The 16945-nt window shown below is 44.1% G+C and overlaps 1 protein-coding gene across 1 annotated transcript in view; it reads left to right on the top strand.

The window, feature by feature from the left end:
- The window catches only part of LPP (LIM domain containing preferred translocation partner in lipoma), a 282269-nt gene that overhangs the window by 78338 nt on the left and 186986 nt on the right, over positions 1-16945 (top strand). The window lies entirely within an intron of this gene.

The raw sequence follows: 16945 nt of genomic DNA, 5'->3' as shown, positions 1-16945 counted from the left end.
TTCCCTACAATCGCAGTTGGACTTTTTAAACAAATAATTGCTGAACCACCATGTTTCCACTCTGAGTGTATGGTGCTTTCCTGAGATACTACTGAGACAAGCGAATGGGGGATCCATTGGCCTTGTTATGCCTTCTCACGTGGGAAGACTATTAATCTTTGTGTTTCTGGTGCACATTTAGCGCTGCCTGTTCGTATGTGTCCAAAAGTGCTCTTGCTAATGATCCCTTTTGCCCCAGCGAGAATGTGTTGTGTAACTGCGGTAGGGAAACAAATAAAAGAGAAATAAGGTAGTAGGGTAACTATTTTGAGAGATGAGCTTTCGCTTGACATGTTGATTTTCCCAAGAGATACGGCACATCCAATACCTCATGTAAGTTGACCATCCAGCATGGCATGGGTCTCCAGAGTGGGAATATTCCATTTTAAGAACCTGTTGGGTAAGACACGGGCTCGTGTTTGATGGACACCGCCAACTATTTAAACGTTAAAGTGCTATGAATTCCACCTGTGAAACTGGAGGCGGAGGTAACACAAGTTGGAAAATCTAGGCCTAAATGTCAAGGCCTAAAGGTCACATTTCATCGGTGGAAAGTGCAGTTGTCACCACAAACGTGAGGCTGCAGGAAGGGAGTTGTGAGGCTCCCTATCTATTTGATCTCCTAGTACCTGACCAAATATGCCTAGTTTACACAAAGTCCAGAGATTGTTTTTTCTAGCAAACCTGTCCAGCAAATGTGGTTCTGATCTTAGGACTCAATCTCCCCTTTTCTTGTTTATTTTCTTTCCCGTGATCCAAGAGCAGTGATGAAGGTTCTGGGCATTCAGCCGGTGACTGGGATGGAGCTGAAATTGGAGCTTTCTCTTGTAGCAGTTCTGGCTCTGTCATGCCCAGAGTAATGAAAGCTCTTTATGAGAGATGCCAGGAGGCATCAGAAGGAGCACGAAGATGCATCTTATTTCTGTAAGCATTTAATTGCGAAATCTTTTGGCTACTTAGAAAAATGATTAGTCGAGTCTATTGGAAGGCAGTGAATGTCTATTTGTGGGGACTAGGGAAGGTTTGATTGTCTCAGGTTTCTTACCTTCTTGTTTTTCCTTCTTCTCTATTGCAAACGGTAAATGATTAAAATGAGGGTGTGTTTTGAAAAGGAGATTTCTAAAGAGAGCTCGGAGGATTCTGTCCTTGTTTGTTAATTGTTTCATATGGAATAATCACCATTTGCAAGTGGCCAAGAAATAACAAAGCATTTGTTTGCTGATCCCAACGTTTTAGCATGCCATTTGAGAATGAAATCTTGGTTTTGTCTGGTTGTCCCTCATTCAGCAGTACCGTAGGTCACGTTTCCCTCTGACACTTGCGCAGCCCAGTTGCTGCTAAGTTAGGTCAGTGATGGCTCCTCTGAGTGGATTTACATAAATGCAGCTGTCTGGACCTTGCAAATACGTATGTTATTTATGCACAAGGAAGACCTGAAGCCAGATCCTTCTTGTCAGGGCTGGCCCAGTTGAGCTGAGAAAAGGCACAGCCTGCAAGCAAAAAACCACTTTCAGCTTTAGCCAGTAGCTCCAGTTCTTATTGGGAATAATCTGCACCGGGACACAGATGTGTTTACTGTGAAAATGCCAATTTTATATCATTGTATCTATATGCTTTTTTATATTTGTTGGAAAATAAGAGAATGGCGTTTTCTGTCTTTGATTAAATATTGTCCTGTTAGGGTTTGGAAGCTGTGTCCCAGTGGGCTTATTCACATACTGTACTTCAGCTGCGGGCTTACCTTAATGGGGAGGGAGTTTGTTTCACAGTTAGCTGGCACGTGGAGACTAGGGGGCTGGTGAAGTCTCAGTTGAGGCTGAGTATTTGTAGCTCTCATGAGTTAGCAAGTGGAGTAAAACTAAGCACTGCGTTATCTTCAGGTCACCCTAATAACTCCAGTGAAAATCACCGATCACAATTTTGCTGCCTCCTAGCCATCATATGTGAGCTACTGGAGTTAAGAAGGCATCTTTAGCCCTAAGGAGGGTCCTTACTGAGCTTCTCAGATCTTATGACCAGTAGCATGGTAGTTATGATGCAAACAGGCTCGTGGATTTGTATCGGTCAGCTGGCATATGGTCTTCGCTGGGGGTTTGGGACGTTGCTTTGAACACAGTGGTGAAACCTGATCCATTTCTCATCAGCTTGACATGTTCTTCATTGCCATCAGTACCTGATAAGCAAAGCGTTGCTTCTCAGACTTCATTGACACGTTGTCTGCTGCCTCTTGTCTCATAAATCTCCCCATGAAGCTCTAAGTAAACACCCCTGGGTGGAATCAACAGATCATCTTTGTGGCATTTCTTGTCATCTAAACAATAATTCATTAAAAATTTAATGACTCTCTTGCTCTGGAGAGGAAAAAAGAGAGCTGGCGCCTGCCTTTAAAGTTTCTCTCTTGTATTGTTTGGTGATTTTTGTTTTGTTTTGGAGGTTTTTTTATTTTATTTTGGGGGAAATCAAGTTGATAAACTGAAAGAAAACAATCTTATTACAAAAAAGCTTGAGTGCTTCTGAGAACATTTAAAACAAGGATGACTAGAAATGACCTTTCCATCCTGGAGCGAACTTTGAGTGTATTCTCCCTTTGGCATTTCTAATGATAGACTTTCCATCTGGTCTTTGCTTAAAAGCTAAGATGCAACTTGGGTTTTTTTCACATTAAAGCTGTGCATACTCTAAAATTAATCCTCTTGATCATTTCACTTCAGGGAGAGGAGTGCAGAAACTCTGGGAATATTTGCTTATTTTTAACAACTCCATTCAGTCCTCCTGGCAGCAGATTCCTTTTGTCCCAAATCAAGTAGTTTCTGATTTGGGGGAACCCTGGATTTCCCTCTGCTTGGATTTGGGGAGATTGTACCCCTTAGAGGAGGTTTTAAAAGAAATTGAAGAGATGGCAGTGGCCCTGGTGGAGTGTGTGATGTGGATCGGTGGGAAGAATTTTTGGTTACATTAGCTACCCCTGGTAATACTGTCATTTCTAATGCTGCAAATTCCCTGGTCCCAGTTTCCCATACTGATTCCCCAAAGCTGAATGTGCAAGAGTGAAATCCTAGTAAATGAATGCTTCGGGGAAGAATTGGGGATCTCCTGGGATGTACCGGTGCAACCATTCAGCCTCATTTCAGCAGAATCTTCGGGGAATGTATATAAACTGATCCTTTTGCTTAGCAAAGCATTTCAACAACTGCCTAATTTGATACATGCTTTCCGAAGCCCCATGGGACATAACATTTAGGCACGCACTTGAACTTGAGTGTGTGTAACTGAGTCCGTGCTACACGCAAGCACGTGCATGCACGAGGGGAACGTTACTCTGGATCAGACACCAGATTTTTTTTTTTTTTCCTTCTCCTCCCTGTAACACTGGTCACTACGAATGTGTTTTCTCTCTCTTTTTCCTTCTTCATCCTTCTATTCAATGAAGTTCTACAAAAATGTATGTAGGTGGGAGATTCCTGGTGAGCCATCCATTCCTCAAACATTGTTCTGGTCGGAACAGCAGAAAGTAAGTCTATCAGCAAAGTCATGTTTCTGTCAGAACTGCATGTGAGGCATGCACAGAAAACGTGTCTTCTGGACATCAAGAAGGCTCTGCAGAAGAGCAGACGTTGTTTGGGGCTCTTGGCAGGTAGATGCTCTGCTGAGGGAATCGGCATTTTCGCTGCAGGTTCTTCTGGTGACCAAATCTATTAAAACAATGGGAGGGAGAAAGGATGTTGCAACTAATGGAAGAGAACAATTCTGGCACATGTAGCTTCCTCTTCATAAAGCTGCTTTTCCCTTGAGGCAATATATCTTGCGTCTTATGGGAAGGAAATCTTACAGTATAAAAGGAAGTCTGAACTGCTTACCAATGAATTTAGAAGCCTAGAAGTTGGATTCCTTTTAGAAGAGATAATATGGGTCCTTTTCCAGTGTATTAGGGAAGCTTTTTTTAAGATGCATCTCCAAAAATAGGAGAACTATGGGAATCACTTCTTTAAAATAATATTTGTGTGTGGCTTATGTTAATATTTCTGGAACCTTAGGGGATGTATACTCAGCAAAATGAAGGTGTTCAGAGAACAAAAGCAACAGAGAGGCGGTGTCTTTAGCTTGGGCTGCGTGGCAGGACAGAACATGGGAGGATGGCCTCATGTTCCTGGGGATGCCTGTGACGTGGGTTGGAGTGGTCCGGGGGCTGTCCTGCAATAGCTCCTGAGGGGCTGTTCTGCCTCCAAGAATAGCTGACACATTGCAGTGCTCTAATTGCGCCCGTTTTCCTGCCGCATCTCCTGCACTGGGAGCGGCGTGCCTTCTGCAGGCTTTATTGCCCAAAGGCTGCCCGCCGGCCGGGTTTGCTCCACGGCAGCCCCGCTGCTGCAGGTTTACAGCTCCCTATTGTGCATCAGGGTAAAAAGCAGGGTCCGTCCAAAAGTTTGCAACCTTTTAGCCCCTCTCCAGTGCCCTTCTCTGTTCCCATTTCCCTCAATTAAAATAAAGGCACGGAGAGAGAGAGGGAAAGAAGGTGGAGTTGATTTTCTATGAGTAGCACAAGTGGTGAAGTCCAGATAACTTCAGTGGGCATATCCAAGTAAGGATATTTTATGCAGACCCTAGCAAGCTGAAAACAACAAACAAAAAAAAGAGGGGGGGAAAAAAAAGCAGCTAGAATCCTTCTGAAGAATTTCTGCATTTTCTGCAGAGAGAACATAATTGAAGGGGCTTTTTTTGATAAAGGCTAAATTGTGTGCGGGCATGAAAAATTCAGCAGGGAATTTAAGCCATTTCCAAACCACATGAAACATTAAACGTTTCGCTCAAGAATAGCTTGAAGATGGCGTGCATCATCCCAAGCTTTAAGCATTCATCTGATTTTTCCCTTGCAAATACTAAATATATAGTAAAGGAGAGCCAAAGTAGGTTTTATCTTCTTTCTCATGATGGGTGTGGAGCCATTGCCTTGGAAGATTTTGCTGGCTGACCTGACACACACTTTTGTTTACCCATCTTGGCTCGATGATTTTTGGCTGCAACATTTTGAAGAACCAGGGGAGCAGATATCAGTGCGGCAGTCTCAGCGTGCTGTTTTGTGCTTGTGATCAACTCCAGCCTTGGGCCCTTGTCTGAGTGGCTCTCAAATTAGCCTTTTAAATCCGGTGGAATTAAAGATTTTAATCAAGCAAGATGCTAATCACCATGACATGATGTGATATGTGTGGCCTGATAACGATATAGAGAAAATCTCTCGGTCTCTTGAAAGCAGAGGATCCTGTTCCTTAAATGATCTTCAACACCCACATCTAGGTTTTGCCTAGATGTGGTACTGGATTTTAAAGCTAGGTTATGCCTGTATTTTTAAATTTAAAATTCTTCCTTTGTGTAGAAAGATAAACGTTGGCTAATTTCAGATCATTCTCAGATGTGTTCTTGATTACTTCTTGTTTTCTTGACAGCCCAGGTACCCAAATGTGCCATGTTTTATCTTTAAGTAAGGTTGTTACTCACTTGGGTATCTTTCCTCAAGGAAATCTGATTGTGTTTGTTTAAATCCTCTAGGAATGAGCCTTGCTTTTGCATGAAGCCGTCACCTTGGATGACTGCATGCAGCAAGTCACGCATTGCAAAATTGCAGTGTGAGTTTTTAAAACCTGCTATTGTTTGGTTTCATTTAGCAAAGCTGGTTAGTGCTCTCCAAAGGAGGATGGTTCTCTCCTTCTCTAGGCAGACACTAGGGCTGGGACTCTCAAGTTTGTCTTCCTGTGCCAAAGATGGTTCTCTAAGAAAACTCTTCACCCTTGAATACCTCCACATGCACTCTTACCAGAGCAGACAGCACGCTTTCTTGTCGTTACGCTGTAAAAACACAACGCTGGCAAGCAGCAACACAGCCTTCCCATTATATCACTTGGGACTGGAAAAAGGCAAGAGAGTATTGATAGTTCTCAGCTCCAGGGCACCACTTCGGTCATGGGGGAGATCTAGACCAGGGCCTGGATAGTGTTGATGCAACCAGTCTGCTACATAGAGCGCTAACCTTGAGCGGTGTGGAGACAAGCTGGTCCAGAGCAGTTGGCCCTAGAAGATGCTTCTCTCCATGTTGTGATTCATGAAGAAAGTAGAGGCATTGGCTCCAAAATTCTCAGAGCTCAGGGAAACTGGGCTAATAAGCAACTCTGAATGATGCAGGCTCTGTGATTCATCATGCAGCCTCAGCACATCAGGCATCTCTGTGCATTAAAATAATTTCCGAGCAAACCGCCTGCTTGAGCTCTCTCTAGCTCTTTACGCTTGCTAGTAACGTCGAATTGGAAGTCGTCCTCCTTCCCACAGCATCTTCTGCCTGATGGAGGAAAAGGTCTATTCTTTCAATCTCACTGATGGAGGGATTTTTGTTAGAAGGTGAGATGGACCATCCACTCTTCCCCTCTGCTGCTAAGCACACTCTCCTTCCCATTCACTGCTCCAGGAATGTGCTTCTGGTAGCGTGGAGAGATGCATATGTTACAGCGAAAAACCTTTGTATGTCACTGCAGGCATCAGCAGGTCTCAAAGTATGATAGAGGTTTTTGTGCTCATAGGAGATTTATCCTCTTCTCTTGCTCCCTGAGCGCACACTCAAACAATATATCAATTTTAATTGTTTTCTGAGAGGTTATTAATATTGGAGTGGAGATTTAGAATGAAGATCAATCATTAATCTGAAAAGAATGGATTTGCACTTTCCTGCAGCAGGGCTGGAAAAGAAGTTAGGATGAAAGAAGATCAAGAGAGATTCCCCACCTAACATAATTTAATTTTTTTTTGCCTAAAACTGTCCAAGTAGCAGCTCTGAGGGAAAACCAAACCTCAGAGTGAACACTTCAAAAGTCCAGCCTAGAAACTGTAACAATATGTTACTACAATTTGTTATCATTTTTTTCCACAACATTTTATGTCAAGAATAAAATCTCTGGCTTTTCAAACAAAACCACAATCTTTGCAGAAGATTTTCATTTTCTTCTGCATTTTTCCTTTTAACAATATCCACAAATATTTCAGCAATTCATTTTCTATTGGTTAAATAGAAAAGTTTGAATTCAGTCTGCAAACGATCTCGCCCAGGTTTCTCTACACCAAATAATTGACCCAGCTTTTGGTGCGGTATGTTTTACTGCAAGGGCACCCTCTCAGTCACCCTGGGCCAGTGCCAGACCCTAATATTTTTTTCTCTGGAAGGGAGGCACCATATGCTGAGCAGAGTTACAGCAAAACTGCTGGTTTGACCGACTGCTTTCTCAGAATGGTCAGAAGCTTGAAATGTGTGCTCCGGTAGCTACAATCTCATGGTCATTCCTGTTGGGAACGCAAGATGAGAGCCACGTGTCCCCCAAAACCAGCACAGGTACAACATTGCCACCATTTATCCCTACTTCTATTCTGAGAGTAGGCAGCCCGCCTGGGTCAGTTTAGGGAGCAAATTTTATTATCATCAGTGTCATGAATATGATATGATATGAATATAATTCTCGTCCTTGGGAAGTCCTTTCTGTGCCTCTGTCATTCACCTCTTCCTCGCCCACTTTAGGATGCTGCTGATGGGAAGTGCTCTCTCTGCTCTTGTATTCCCCACCACGGTGCTCTGGGCTCTGAGCAGCAAGGAGAAGGATGGGGCAGTTCTCGGTAGGGGATTTTGTGGAACATGGAAAACATAAATGTAGTTACTGATCTAAAAAGTTAGTTTAGCACGTTGTTTCCTAACTGGTTACTTTGTTGATTTATGCAAAAAGTGTAAATTTTAAAGCATTTCTGCTCGAAAGATGGTGATAACTGTGCATGTAAGTGTGTATAATAACTTTGGGGTGGTGGGCAGTGATCCCTGGTACAGAAAGCTTGTGCATCAGTGTTTTAGAGTAAACCTCATCTCAAAGAAGAGAAAGCCTGCATTATTTTTTTTCTCCTCTGCCTTCCCTGTTATCCAAAAGTACAGTAGAGAGGATGTAGAGCACCTCCAGGTGGAATCTACCCAGGGAAAGGTACACCTCCCCCTTTTTTTTCTTTTGGTTATAATCCCATTTCTTTTCCATGGTCTGGCCAGACCATGTGTGACATTTCTAGTAGGTACCAGTGAAAGGAACCAAACTGCCTCCACAAAAACCACCACCACTCCATAACTCCATTTCAATATATATTTATATCAATTTATATATGGAGGTACGGAGCATTAGATATTTACTTTGAAAGAAGATAGAGGTGAATTCTATTTATCCAACACTTGATTTTATCTTATATTATCTTCAGGGATTAAGGCTGTGATTTATTATTCAACTGTTGCACTGGTGAATAAGCAAGCGATCCATTTTATAGCATGAAGAATATCTAGCTACTTTTTCTGCTCCCCAGTAGCACTGACTAATTGCAATAGAAGGAAGAAAGCCAGGGCTGTTTGTATTGGTGAAAACAGTGAACTAAGACACATCTTAGTCTTTTGCTTTAACCTCTCCAAGTTTGGGTGTTTATAAGAGTTACATAGGGAGGGGTGGGGAAGAGGATAGGAGGAACTAAATAAGCCAGTTTGAAAATCAGTTTATGGGGTTTTTTTTGATCAGTTCATGTATGAGTGGTTTTGCTCTAGTCTCTCAAGCTAGCAGCAGAAGACTTTGTGAAGAGGACGCCTTGCAGGAAGGTCGACCCCATCACCCAGGGAGATGGTCTAGTTACGGCAGTGGTCTTTCTTGTCCCTCTCCTTTGTGTGCTGGGCAAGCAGAATGGATCCAGCGCTTCCGGATGTTCTGCAGCATGGGCCGCTGCTGGCTCCGAGGCACAAGCCAAGGCTGCAGTGCATTGGGTTTCCTCTGACCGCTCAGATTGCAATTCACCCCCAAAGTGGGAAAACGACACAAAAACAATTATAGGCAGAGATAAGTCCGAGATTGCTTAAAAACTGTTGGCTGCAGCTTCCAAAACTTGAGGAAGTCCCTTGGCAATAAAGAGCTCCGAGAGATGTTTTTTGCGATCTGTGCAGTGTTTTGTATCTGATCAGTAGGCACAGAGAGGGTTTGGTTAGTGATAAGAAAGGATGTGTCTGAAGGACACGGTCCCCATCTTCCCTGGCTGCGTCCTCAGGGGAGAAAGCTGACTGAAAAAACAGATTAGTTTTGATTGTGCCACGCAACAACAGCCAGGGATAACGAGGTCTTAATCCAGTGGCGTAGCTCATCTTTTTTCAACTCCTTCACAACAGCCCTCTTCAGTAAATTAATGCATATGTCAACTCTTGTCAGGTGCTCTTAGCAATGAACAAATGAGTTGAACACCATAATCTAATAAACAAATAGATAACTCATTTTGGTTTTGTTCTGAGCGAGGCAGTGTTTCCCTCATTGAGCTGTTTCATGGACCTTTCGCTCTGCAGAGGAGAGGGATGGTGTGTGGGAATGCAGCCCGTGTTTCCCCTCTGAGGGTAGGGTTTGCTCTTCTGACTTAGATGCCCTGATTTCCAGCATATTTCCAGTTGTTTGTGTTGAAGTCTTCCCGTCTCAGCAGGCTGTTTTCTGTCTTTTTTTTTTTTTTTCCAAATCATTCGGAACTACTTTTTCCCCCGTTATTGGACCTGAGCAGCTGCAACTGAAAGCGGGATCTCATCGTACTAATTGCTGCACAGACCAAGTAAGACAGACTCTATCCTTATGTCTACAAATAAACACTGGAGGGAAGGCAAAGGAAGGCTTTGCATGCCCATGGAGTGAGGCACAGTGGGGCTAGGTGGCATCCCCAAAGTCCTAAAAAAAGTCTATGACAAGTAACGATACTTAGAGCTTTTCTGTTAATCTTATGGCTCTTCTTCCTCCTTCTATTTTAGCACAGATTTTAATTAAAGTTTTACAGTGCCGTGGGCTGTTTCTTGCATTGGCTCAGCTTTAGTCCTTCACTAAGGTTTAGTAAAGGACTGATTTATTTTCTGTAGAGCTGAGTTCTGATACTAGCAGACCTCTCCTCTAAGCAGGTACCAGCGTTGCAGAGATAACCGTTACGTGTAACGTGATCTGAGCGGGAGCAAAACTGTCTCATTCGCGTCGTGTTTACGAAACGGGTTGTTGAGGTGAGCAAAATAAGTCACCTCTGTTGCAGAGAGGTTGGCATGGGACATCAGCTGGAATGCTTTGCCCCACAGTCATATGGAAAAACAAGTTGAAGTATCAAAATGCAGTCTTGTATCGATGCCTTTGTAGTTAGTGGCGTGTATCGTAAGCGTACGATGCGTGGGATGTTCGGCTGATGTGCATGGGGGAAAACAACCCGGCATGTGGTTATACCTGCCTCCCCCTACCCTGCGACCATTGGGGCTGCAGGAGCATCAGTTGCATTTTGCTGGGAAGGATGGCACGGCTAAGTGTCTGCAGACACAAGCTGAATAAAAACAGTGTCTAAAAAAAAAAAAAAAGTGTTGTTTTCATAATGAGGGGCATCCACTGTGGCGAAGAGGCTGAGATTTTGCATAATTTGGGGAACTGAGCCCTTGTTTCCTACCCTTGTGCTAATTACTGCCTTTGGGGTGTTTTGAGAGGGAGGTCAGTGAGTTCTGATGTGAACCAGAGGTGGGTGGGATTTTCCCCACTGGTGACTGGAGCTGGAGTGAAAGATCTGTGTACAGGACACTAGAGATAGCATCTGTTTGTGCTAAATCAAGTTGCTCAATAAAAGCTGCATCACTTGAAGTGAGCCTGGCATCGTGTGCCAACGCCTCTCCTTTTAGCAGTCACAAACTTGCAGGCAATGTAAGGGGTCCAGCTCCAGTCCCGCCGAAGTACCTGGCGATGCCTAAATGGTGGTGAAAAGCAGTCACCTCTTGAGAGGTGGAAAAAAATGGCTTTTGAGCTGCTGCCTCAGCTCAGACCCACATGTCAAAGCAGCCAGTGTTGGATCTCCCTGTTAGCACTCTCCCACGCGGCTCCTCTGTCCCCATCAGAGCCTCACCTGCCACTCCTGAAAGCTTTAGTAACTTATTCTGGCTCTAGTAACACTGGAAGAAATCCAGAGTGATTCCAGTGGAGCTATTTTGGGTTTGTGTTTGCAAGAGGAATCGTACCTAGAGGTTTTAAGTTAATCGCACGGTCATTTTTCCTCTGTATATTTAACCACCAAAGTTAATTAACATTTGAAAGTTTCACAGGCTGCTTCTTCCATTGTCTCAGCTAGCTGTGGTAAAAGGCGGCGTGGCAGGAGGGTGGCAGTCTGGCTGAAGTTGTGCAGATAGGAAAAATGCTGGGAATTGTTTCCAATGAATCCCAGGGGGTTGGGTAGTTGGACGAAGGGATGAAGGTGGAGGTGAGGATGCGTAAACTGCTATGGTACGCGTTGCCTATTACTGACTTTCCACGTAGTAAACAAAATTACCAGATGATTGTTGGGGTGTGTTGTTTTTTGTTTGTTTTTTTTTTTTTTCTTTAAAGAGAATATTTTAAGCAGGACTGCGATTCATAGTCCTGAACTGTAGGGGACTAATGTTCCTGTTCTCCAGCTGGGAGAAACTAATTCAACATCTTGTGTTGTAAACACTCGCTCATTTTAACTGATTACACCTCCAATGTTCCTCAAATCACTAAAATTACTAATTGCTATTCCTTACACATCAGAGAGTGAATCCTGAATAATTAACCCCAAATAAAATTAGATGAATTGGCCCTTTTAATTAGAATCCCTGCTGCTGTTTGTTCTGAGCTTCCTTTTCTTACTGTTAAGAGACTTTTAGAATGATTAGAACTGTTTAAGACTTAAACAGCCAGTGACCTTTTAATACAATATAAATCCATAAAAGCAATATTTCAGCTAGCAGGTGGTGAAGTAAATTTTCAGTGCAGCAACCTGACAGACTCAGTATTCGTTTTTTAAATGCTGAGGATCAAATTAGCCAGTGTGGGGTTTTTCTTCTCCCTCGTGCTTATTAATACAGTAGCTGATTAGCAAAAGTAGTTCAAATGGTAGGATTAGTGATTGGTAAGAGAGTGGTAATTTAAACAGTGCTTTGGGTTGGTGGAGCTGCTTTATTTTAGGAATCACAGGTCAATGTGGTACGTTTCGGTAGATTGTGGAGCTGGTGTGTAATCATGTGACGGTTTCCCCTGCACTGACGTGGTGTCGGTGACCCCTCACGACATGGTTTTGACCAAGGATGTGCTGACACAAAACATGATTTTAATCGTGTGCTTTCCTTGTCCGGTGATAAGTGTTAAATACAGATGTTACAGGAAAACGTTCATTTTGGGAAACTTAGTAAGATGCATGTTCACACCTAAGAGTCACCAGGTCATATCTAGCTGAAGTTTTCTATAAAAATCCTGCAGCGTCACTTCTGCAGTATGAAGTTTCCCAGACCACTTAGTAATACTGCAATATTCTGCAGGTTTTTGCAGTGGTTATTGTGGAATACGGGTTCACGGTAGCCTCAATCAAAAGGATTTCAGCCCAGTGCTAAACGAATTAGAGTTTAAGAGTAAATCTTAATTGTTTCGATGTAGGTCACCCTCAAATTGCAAACCTTGGCTTTCTGCAGTAGAAGTTAAGTACTTGAAAGGGCAATGGGAAATGCCTGTATCTGCTCAGTGCTTTCCCAAATGGAGTCTGTTTGGATCAGAGTGGAAACACATCAGTGGGGGTTTGCTCCATCACTGTCCTATCCTGGTCTCTGGGTCAGGGGAGAGCTGTGTTTTTCAGGTGATTCAAACTGATTCTGTACCGGCTTCAGAGTCAGAAATTATCAAGATGACGATGAGAAAGGGTTATTTTTGTTTGGAAGGAGAAAAATGAAAAACATCTGGGCATATAGTCTTCAGATGTCAGCCAGAGATCTGGGAAGACCAGTGTGAACCCTGTTTTGTTGGTTGATAGATTTCATGAAGTTATTGTTTCAGGGAAAAAATATGATGTTTTGCTTTTTTGTGTTTCCAAGGGTTTTTCCCCCAAACAGTCTCTTCTTACTGAACATGTGAGATCTTCTTCGTGTCTAGAAGTTTTAAAGCTGCAAATCTTCATGTCTAAACAACTGTGTCAGTCAAGGGAGGAGGCAATTACTGTGCTGCAACTCATTTGTTGACTGGCAGATATATCTCCCTGAAAACAAAGGCTTGAGACATACGAGCCTGATCTTGCAAAAAACTGAAGTGCACTTAAAAATTTAAAGGTTAGACTGTAAGTGAAAAAGGTGCTTGGTGCATGAGACAGGATGTTTTTCTCAGCTTGTACTTGTACCCAGAAGGCATCAGGCAGCCAATGGCAAAAATTTTAAGAGTTTCTATTCAGCCTGACAGGCTCGTGCTGATGTAGACATCTGTTAAGGCTTTGAACAATTTTTTATCTGTACATTTAAAAAGTGTAATAATGAAACATCTAAATCTCCTTGGAAAGTGTAAGAGGGGAAATTTTGGGGAGGAGGGAGGTAAAACCTTGCAAATGCATGTGCACGGCACAGATTTGATTGGAGCCAGAAGCCGGGCTGGGGCTTGGAAGGCATCACTTCTGTTTATGGCTCTGCCATAGTTTCCCAACATTGCCATAGCAATTTCTGTCTAATTACTCGATTGTAAAATACGGGGAAGAGCATTACTGGGGCTGATAGTATAATCTCTCGTGGTTGTGCAGGGTGATGCTCCAGCGCAGGAGCGGGCACGGGTGCCGAGAGGAGAGCTCAGAGCTGCGGTTTCACGGCACGTTGCGCCGTCGTATCTGAAATAACTGAGCTGGCGCCTGTGTCGCTCCACGCAGCCCCTTCGTAGGCTGACTCACGGTCTTCACAGCTGTAAGAAGAAGAAACGAGTAGCTGGTGCAATGAGGAGTGTTTATTTTCTCCTCTAAATGTATGGTAATGGGTAGAGATTTCTCATTGCGAGAGCTGAAGGCAGGCTGTGCCGCGGTGCGAGGAGGGGCAGGATGCGGCTCCCTGCCTGCAAACGTGCCTGCCCCAGGCTGCCTCTGTGGGGGAACTTGCCGTCGGAAGGCCATTTCACCTTCCTTGAAGTAGAAATTGCTTCCTGGAGGTGCCTTGATGTCTCTCCATTGATGGAGCTCGGTCACTCTCATAACTTAAGTACCTCCAAGTGCTCAGGCTGATGCCAGGTGAATGCCAACCAAAATGCCAGTCTCGGTGCTGAGCAGCAATCAATACCAATAAGCCTTTTGCCCATCGTATCCCTTATTCATGGAGGGGCAGTGGGGTTAAATTAGGCAGGAGAGGGTGAGTGCTCAGCGTGGGACATGTCCTCCACCAGCCCATGGTTAACTCTGGTAACCCCAGAGCCCCATTTCCCCCACGGCCGCCGGTGTGTCCATGTGGACCAGGGGATGCGTCCCTCTCCCAGACGGCTCCCCGTGTAGCCGGCTGGCACTGGAGGTGGTCAGCAGTGGGTAGCAGTGATATGCTCTGCCTGCACGTGGACTTTCCTGCCTCCTCCCATGGCTTGCCTGGCTCTAAGCAAGTGAAATCTGTCTGGCTTGCAAAGCTTTGGGGGTGAGGAAAGGTCCCCTAGGTGCATCGTAGGGAGATCCTGCTTAAAGGCAGCGCAAGCTTGCTTTCGGCTTTTTTTCCTCCTTTACTCTCTCAAACGTAGACCTATTTCTTCCACACGTCATCTAAAACCATACGCTGCTCAGGACACAGATTTTACAGTCTTTGCATGCTTCCCTCTCTGCCGGAGGGAGACTTCCAGCAATGCCAATAATAATAATAGTAATAATAATACAGTTACAGCTTTCCCTCCTGCGTCCGAGGGAATACTCTCCCGCAAGTGCAGTGGGAACAGCATCGGGTCCTATGGCTGTGTGTGGGAAAGAGGAAAGTGCAGTGGCGGAATAAATAACTAAAGCTGTGAAGGAGAAAAGTCCATCTGTTCGCAGAGGACCAGGAAAAGGCCAAACATCTGCAAGGTCCCCCCAGTTCATCAGGCATCTGCTCTTTGCTTCCCAGTCTAAAATTCTTCCCATTTGTGGGGAGAGCGGAGCCAGCAGCTTATCTGACACAGAGGACAGAGGCAGCAGAGCTGGGCTGGGATGCGGTAAAGCCAGCTGTCTCCTACTGCAAAGAAAAGTGTTTTCTTCCAAACTCTAGAAAAGGGCTCTTCTCTGTTTCTGTCCTTTGCTCCTTTTCTGAAAAGTCTTGCCAGTGTTTTTTTTGTTTGGGAGGAACGGATCTTCCAAAGGGGCAAAACAGTATTTGTTTTGTGTTTGTTCTAGCAGTCATTGTTTTCCCCTTCTGTTATAGCAGTTGTTATTTTCCCTTCTGTTTATGCACAAACCCTGTCCCTTTCCCTGTCTCATCCCCTTCAACACATTCTCTACCTCGATTTTGCTTAGGTGTTTTGAAGGGTTGTAATAAAGCAAGAGTGTCTGACTAATGTGCTGTGCAGGGAGATGAGTCTTTGGCATTGGAGCCGGGACTAACTGGAGAAACATCATCTGAAGTGTATTCTTTGGGAAGTATGTGTCTGCTGGAGTTGAATTTGTTTGCAAAATCACGTTGGTTGGTTGGAGGGTCATTTTCAGAGCAAAGGAGAAAAGTTTACTCAGCACTCAAACGTCTGAGCATTTTTTTAGAACTAAACACCAAGATAATAATTTCAAAATATTTCTTCTTTTCTTTTTACTCTGTATTGTATTTCATATGATTTGAAACAAAAGATTGGATTAATTATAGGGCAAAGAGGAGGATACTGCAGATGTTATTGGACGTAATTTTTTTTAAAAATCAATCTTGAACTCTATAATATCATGAGCCAGTAGGTTTCACAGGATTTTATGTATTGGAACAACATGGTTGTCTTAAATTAGTTTTCAGTGTGTTGTTTTCGAACTGCCTTTGTGTATCTGTATTTAGGATGATACTTTCTTAGGGATTCAGAGGGGTTTTTTTGAGTCCTATCAATGCTCACTTTGGGGAAAATGGGAAGAAATTACTTTCCTGGGAAATAAGATCCCTGAAAGTCCTAGGGGGAATTTGTGCCTTTCAGAGAGCGACTTGAAATCAAACAGAAAAGCTTTCCAGGGCTGCAGACCCATCTGCTTCCCACGGCAAGTAGCACAAAGGTGCCGTGCTGGCAGCGCTGCCCAGCCAGTGCCCATGCCTGAGGCGGGCTGAGCCCGGGGCTTTGGACCTGGGCATGGGTGGTCCAGAGGACTGCGGGTCACTGGGAGTTGGCTCAGCACCTCTCTCAGCGGTTTGGAGCCTGCTCCTTGGTATTTGGGGATGGCGCTGAGGGGCCTGTAGCTGGGAGGCGGTGTGGCATTGCATGGAGTTGTGGAGGGTCAGGTAGGGAGCCCATGTTTCCTCCCAAAAGGGTTAAAACCCTCCAAAAGCAACAGTTCCTATATACGTGAAATGTCATACTTTTATTCATCTTGAACTTCCATCCCAGATGCTGCACACAGGAGAGCCAACAGCAAACAGCTCTACTTGCAGCATCAAGCTTTATGAGAAGAAATAAAAATATACCAAATTGGTCCAAATTACAGGCATCTGCCTCCCCAGGAGCCAAATCCAGTGCTAATGGCAAACGCCCTTTTTTCCGTCCTTAGGAGGTGCTTTCAGTGCCTGGTGTCCTGCTGCCTGCAGCCTGTGCTGCTCTGTCCTTGTTTTCTCCTTTGTGCTCCCACCTCTCATGAAGTTCTCAAGGAGAGGTCTCCCATCTCTACGCTAAGCTGGATGGCTTCATAGCCAGTATACAGCTTTGTCTTCACATCGGCACTTTTGGAAGCTTAAGATGAGCAAATTAAAGTGTAGAGATTTTGTACATCAGTGCATGTAAAAAGCCTCCTCAGAGTTAGAAGAGGTGGATGCTTCTGAGCTTGCAACTGGACCATCATGTGGCTGTTGTCACTGAGAATAGCCTGTGATCTTCCCAGCAGTTCTTTACATAAAGCTATGAGGCCCCTGTAGGAAGAGGGAGATGCAAAG

The sequence above is a fragment of the Pygoscelis adeliae genome, unplaced genomic scaffold (genome assembly GCF_000699105.1).
Source record: "Pygoscelis adeliae isolate BGI_AS28 unplaced genomic scaffold, ASM69910v1 Scaffold161, whole genome shotgun sequence".
NCBI lineage: Eukaryota > Metazoa > Chordata > Aves > Sphenisciformes > Spheniscidae > Pygoscelis > Pygoscelis adeliae.
The sequence above is the reverse complement of the archived record's forward strand: the minus strand, read 5'-3'. Positions and strand labels throughout refer to the sequence as shown.